This window comes from Manduca sexta, chromosome 4, assembly GCF_014839805.1.
Source record: "Manduca sexta isolate Smith_Timp_Sample1 chromosome 4, JHU_Msex_v1.0, whole genome shotgun sequence".
In the NCBI taxonomy this organism is placed as follows: domain Eukaryota; kingdom Metazoa; phylum Arthropoda; class Insecta; order Lepidoptera; family Sphingidae; genus Manduca; species Manduca sexta.
In genome coordinates, this window is record NC_051118.1 from 7,949,006 (window position 1) to 7,955,005 (window position 6,000).

Sequence of the window (6,000 nt, forward strand, 5' to 3'; positions counted from 1 at the left end):
TCGCGGCTTCGCTCGTGTGAAGGTGTTTTCCGGGATAAAAGTCCCGCTATATACTTTCCCGGGATAGACAGTAGCCTATCACGGCCACTGCAACACGCCTGTCCCTTTTCAGAGGCCGATAGAGATGATAAAAGAGATGTAGGTATCACCCAATGAGAGGAAAAGACGTTTATTGTCTGGTTGAGTAGTAAGAAACGTAATTTGCTATAAATTTAGGTACTAATGAGGGAGGGGGAAAAAATAGAAACGTATAACGTATGGTATTTTTTGGCCAGTTATGTTAGGTACCGTGTTGAGGTGGCATCTATTGCCATGTATCGGGAATAATTCCGATCTCCGAAGAATTTGAAGAAAATCCAATATCACTGCCCTGATACCAACTAGAGACCTCAGCGGTAGTACTGCGCACGCAATAATTATGGCACCGAGACAGTGAGCTGAATATGTTGTATTTTTAATTAATTTTGTTGTATTGTTATCTATAAATTCTGCTTGTATCCGATGAAAGAAATTTCAAGAACTATTTTGTCTTCAACAGATCGGCTTTAACCTTATCTCGTAACCTGAGGTTAAGGAGGAAGCCCCGCTTTTTCCTTAAGGAAAACGTAGATGCATTAAGTCATTTTATCGTACATCAGTCATTGGCATTCTGTTTCTTATAATTTTTATATGTACCTACATGCAATCTTACTAACCTAATACACATATATAGGGAAATTTTGTTATAGCGTTGTTAAATGATAGAATATACTCGTCTTACTTCTGCTAAAATTGTGCCAAAAATCATCTATGAACAACGAAACATTTTCTCCAAAAATCCCAGTTTAGTTTTCAGATTTTTTTAATCATTTAGTAGTTTAGTGCGAATATGGCCTGTGTGAGTGTATTGACTGAAATTATATTGCTCCGATGAATTCTCTTAGTAGTAGTAGTGGCATTAGGGCGTGTAATATCAAAATTACTTTTTGTTACTATATTTTGTTCGAAACTTACTCTTTTATTTTACATTACGTTCGAGTAAATTATTGTTATATGCTATTTTTAAGTTGACCAGTACGTAGTTCCATTTAGTAATGTCAAAATGATCCTGTATAAGACTATCATAGTGCGAACTATAAAGACTACTTAAGATTAGTCATGTTCGTTTTCTGGCTTTTGCAATTTAAACTTAAACGTCACATGTATAAAGATGTAAGTAAATGTAAATATTGTTTCTGAGGAAAATAAAGATTACACACTACAGTAAAGATTATAAATATTCGTAACTGTATTTGACTCATCAATGTTTACTTTTTATTACGCACAAGTTTCGTATTCATTCGTTTCTCAATCACAATACTTCCTACTAATATAGTAACTGAATATCACTACATAGTAAAAAACAAAGTCGCTTTCTCTGTCCCTATGTCACTTTGTATGCTTAAATCTTTAAAACTACGCAACGGATTTTGATGCGGTTTTTGTTAATTGATACAGTGATTCAAGAGGAAGGTTTATATGTATAATAAAATCCATTAAATAGTGGAGAAACACTGATATTTTGTTATGTTATACCCGTGCGAAGCCAGAGCGGGCCGCTATGTTTTTATATACAACGTTCACAGTTTTTCTGTATTGTGTATTTAGTATCAGCATTGCACCCGTGCGAAGCCGGGGCGGGTCGCTAGTATATTATAATATAAAGATATATCATCATCATCAGCCACATGAAGTCCACTGCTGAACATAGGCCTCGCCTAAAGATTCCAGACGGACCTGTCGAAAGGCCTGCATCCAACGTGTTCCTGCGACCTTCACCAAGTCGTCTGTCCATCTTGCAGGTGGACGTCTAACGCTGCGCTTGCTGGAACGTGGTCTCCACTCGAGATATATGTCAATTATGAAATACCCTGCTTTTTTCATAGTGAACGGCAACGTGATCCCATTGCACGTGATGGGGTGGAGTGGGGTCTAATAGAATGTCGATTGACGAGAGATGATTATCCCGCAATAGTCGACATAATTATGCGGGCCTTTTGGAACCGGATATACACAGGCTGATCACGGAGCGCGGTACACTTACGTGGGCGACTATGGCGGGTTTTAACACCTTGTGTATGGTGGTCGTTATCCGGGAGGATTTAAAAAATATATCACCAGCAAAGGTCAGTCCTGGATTTGTAAATAGGCCGTATAGGCCGCGGTCTACGGGCGGCAGCCCCTTATGGGCGGCAGATTTCAGACGACGCTCACTCGGTTTAATTAATTATTCGTTTATTTAACTTTAGTGCCTTCTATAACACAAAGAAATGGAAAATTATTATATATTTTAGAAACCTACATACATACATACATAAACTTACCTACATAGGGCGGCGGAAGCGTGGAAAAGATGGATTAGTGTTTTCTATACCCCTGAATTTTCACGAGCTAGTCACTCCCTCAATGAACTTTAGTAACAACCTAATACCACTGGTGGTAGATCTCTCGTGTGTTAGAGTCCGCCTGGGAAGGTACCATCGCAATGTCTATTTCTGCCGCCACGCAGCAATGTGTAGTCACTGTTGTGTTCCGGTTTGAAGGACATTGTAGCCAGTGTAACTACTGGACATAATAAGACTTAACATTTCATGTTCCAGATTGGTAAGCGCAGTGGAACACCAAATAAAATTTTGTAATTCAAGGTGTTGGATGGTGTTTCTACTGTTTATAGGCGGTCAACTGCTTATCATTAGGCGCACGGCAAGCTCGTCTCATCATTAAAGCAATAAAAGGAAAGCTCTAAAAACTAAAAAAACTATGGCATATGAAGTCTGTGAACTCATACTTAACAAGCGTGGTAGACTAAGGCACAATCCCTTACAGTAGAGGAGGCCCGTGCATTCTGGTGTGAAACAAAATAAATCATAAGACCACGAAAGTGGAAGATTTACATCGATCAGGAAGTTCGATGACCATAACTGACGCATGCACCCTGCATACTAAATTATATAATAAATTCTTAACCTTCCTCTATATTCGCCATTCGGTTGATGTAAATATGGTTAACGGTTTTTGACACGTTGTATTGAACCTTTTTTGGTACAGGAATTAAATTGTATGCACTTAAAACATTAATCTAGGTATGGGTTTATCTGGGTGATAAACCCTTCCTACTTCGGCGAATACATCAAAACATCGCAATATTTCTAAAAATATATATTATTACAAATTAACATCATAATAATTATATTACTGCGAAGGCAGTATTGCTTGACACAGCGCGCATTGTGAGGAGATTCCTCACTTTGAATCCCTAACCGCCGGTAGCCTGGGTCTTAAGCTTCGCCATCGGAGGGTCATTAATTTTTTAATGAAAATAAAAAAAAGCCTTTAAAGTAAAGACAATTGACCATATTACTTACTAGCTTTTCGCTCGCGGCGTCGCCTGCGTGTAAGTTTTACAAGATAAAAGTAGCCTATTTCCTTCCCAGGGTCTCAAACTATCTCCATACAATTTTCATCTTAACTGTTGCGTAGTTTTTGAGTTTATTGCGTTCAGGCAGACTGACAGATGTAGCGGGGGACTGTGTTTTATCATATACTCGTATTTTTCGAAGTTTTTAAAAGGAACATTTACGTTCTACATGGTTGTTGCGTAACTTTAACCGTTTACGCAGCGCACGCAACGTAAACTCTCAAAAGGAATAAGTTTTTCCCGTTTTTGCAACATATTTCATTTAATAAAAAAAAAAATATAAAAAAAACAAAATAAAAAAAAAATACTCTGATTGGTCATAGCGTGATTTTATATATCCTATAGCTTTCTTCGATAAATGGGTTATCTAACACTAAAATATTTTTTCAATTCGAACTAGTAGTTCCTGAGATTAGCGCATTCAAACAAACTCTTCATCTTTATATAATAGTATAGTATAGTAGATAATTATTTCGCAAAGTTTAAATATGAAAAGTATAACTCCATCACATACTCACATCAAGCAATGCAACAGTTCATCCTATTCAGATAAGAAAATAGAACATTCTTAATTCTGAATTTCTAGAAACTTCAAAACATGTGTACAGATTATTACCCTAGTTTAGTAATCGTGTTGCGAAGATTATGCAGTGCTACTTTTGAAGACACGGGCTTCCCCTACGTTTTTCCTTTTACATAACCGACACTAGCAGATGAATACGTTCACTTTATGGTACATTAAACGTTTTATAGTATGCCTTCGTTTCAATAGAATTTGTCTAATATATACCTAAACAAATGAACGAACTGACGTGTGTTTACGTGACTTTGAATTTGTGTTAGAAATTTGCTGTTGCTTGCTTTGCTGGTGGTAGGATATATTTTATATCTACCCGTAGCGACCGCCGTACATAAAGCATTAAAACTAGTGTGAACGTTACGGGATCAGTCTGTGTATATCCGGTTCCAATAGGCCGGCATAATTGTGTCGACTCGACTCTAGAGATGAGTCCTCCGTCTATCGAGGGGAAATCATCTCACCACATTCTATTGGGCCTCACTCTACTTACCATCAGGTGCATTGAGGACCCTTTGCCATCTCACTATCTCATCAGGGGCGGTCCTTATTCCGTCTATGAAGGCATATCTTTGCAATGATGAGCGTTCTAAATGAAGGAGGCCTTTGAGCGCTGTATATGTAAATTGGGGATTTTATGAATCCTACATATCGCTCTCTAAATAAAACAATGACCTATTCCAAAATTAATTTGTGGGAATCATTGATCATCAATCAATCATCATCAAAAAACTCATTTCTGTTAGCGATATTTTATTTTTAAGTTGCTATAAAATTGTAATTGTTAAAGATAAGTCAAAAATTAAACCTATAGCATGAAAAAGAAGGAAGAATAAAAAAAAACGCAAACTGAAATGAGTTTTTGACTCCCACAAATTAGCAATTTTGGAATAGGTCATTATTTTATTAAGAGAGCGAGATACATGTATCTGTAAACTCAAGTTTTTTTTCGTCGAAGGGGTAGGCAGAGGCGCATATGGTGCACCGACTTTCCGCCATGTGTATTCCGTCTGTTATAAAAGGCGAACCCATCGCCATATCAGGCACAAATTTCAAACACTGACTATAACAGCCTAACATCACTTTTCCCGACCCAATATCACTTTTGGTGCTATAGTTGTATTACGGCACGACTGCGCTGAGCTCTCGGCTTTGATCGTCGGGTTGAGTAGTTACTTTGGGTTTTTCTACACAATATAAGCTCAGAGTATGGAATTTGCGCATAAAATCTAGAATTTGGTATAAAAATATATAAAAGTATTTCATTAACACGTCCCTTTTCTGCAAACTAATTCTTTTATTACTGATTTGGAATGTACGTACGAACTTTCTTGCTATCTAAGTTTTATACTTCTACGTAAATTAGAAATGCGTTTTCTGGTTTCATAAACAGCAGTAAGATAACATAATTGTGAAGGCCATATAATAGAGCAGATCCACCTTTCGTGATTTACTACTATATCGATTAATAATATCAGCCCTGTATTATATACTTGCCCACTGCTGAGCACGCCGCTGGCCTAGTGCGGATTGGTAGAATTCACACACCTTCGAAATTCCTATAAAGAACTTCTCACTTCTCAGATGTGTAGGGTTCCTCCCGATGTTTTCCTTCACCGTTAAAGCGAACGATAAATTCACATAGAATACACACATGATTTTAAAAGAGTCAGAGGTGTGTGCCCATGGAATTTGAACCTGCGGACATTCATCTTGGCAGTCCGTTCCACACCCAACTAGGCTATCGCCGCTTTTTTCGCTTTTTTTTACTATAGCGATTGCCAGGGCATTATTGCGCATTTAAATTTTTGCGTCCAACCGCCAACATCCTACATGTTTTGGTTTACAAACAAGCCTCACATTCGCAATGGACTCATTGTAAGCCTCGCTGATAAGGAAAAGACATAACATAGATAGCAGAGTAGCGCGTGCTCCGTGTCGCGACCTTTACTGATAAGTTGTAGTACAGTTTCTGCTAATTTTGTTA